Source organism: Natator depressus, chromosome 7 (genome assembly GCF_965152275.1).
Source record: "Natator depressus isolate rNatDep1 chromosome 7, rNatDep2.hap1, whole genome shotgun sequence".
Classification (NCBI taxonomy): Eukaryota; Metazoa; Chordata; order Testudines; family Cheloniidae; genus Natator; species Natator depressus.
The window spans coordinates 71,787,665-71,788,681 of record NC_134240.1 but is presented as its reverse complement, the minus strand read 5'-3'; positions in this window follow the sequence as shown (position 1 = coordinate 71,788,681).

The window sequence follows — 1,017 nt, the reverse complement described above, 5'->3', positions numbered from 1 at the left end:
AGCCGATGTAGCCAGCAGCACTGAATATTCAGGGAATAATATTTTATAACATTTTATTTCCTGTGTAACATAATAGTAGAATAATAAATATGATTTGGCACTCAGCTTCCATGAGAGCAGCTACTCAACACTTTTGATTGGGCTAGAAAATGGTATAAGAGTTGCTGTCAAATCTAGTTTCTTTGAATTATGATTTGTCAGTGAGACAATAGCTAACGTGGGTCACTCAGCACATAGAGCCCGATTCAGCAAAGCACTTAAACGTGTACCTAGCTTTAAGCACATGAGTAGTCCCATTTCAACTCAGTGGGATTACTCACACACTTAAAATTAAGCACACGCTTTAGGGTTTTGCTGAACTGAGCCTTAATTTTGGAGGGGCTTCCTATGTAGCCTAAAAGATTTTCCACAATCCAATGTCAGATCAAAGGTTTGATTTCCCCAACAGTCCTCACTACGCACACATTTGATATGAGTAATGATGCCTGTGTAAAAATGTTGTATCATTCTGCAGCAGCTGAGCAGAGCTGTGTATACAGCAACACAAAGAGGTGAGTAGAAAACGTGTACGTCCACCCGCCACCCAACAAGGGTGTCTGTGAGTTTTCAGAAGTGAATAATTGTAAGCTGATGTGCAGCCAAACATAAATCACATAGCATGTCTTGTGGGGCTAACTTCAAACTCCACAAATACAACCAGTGGACATTCATCTGCTTTTTAACTGGGAATTAAGCTTTTGTAAATGGATTTTGTTTTCTCTTTCCACTGGTGTTGGCTACATAGGGATGTTTGTGGTACCCCTTTATTAGGGATGAGTTCTGGTAACTGCTAGCAAAAGACACCTGACCTTGTTTGTTTTGTTAGGAATACCAGCTATATCTATTTTTCAGCTTTGAGGAGCCTGCACTAGTTCCCATTTGCTCTCTCCACCATATCCTCAGAGATTTATGCTTTTAAAACACCAATTCCCTCGAGCTTGGTTGCTAAAAACCTCCCTCTCCAAATGAGAGCATCTG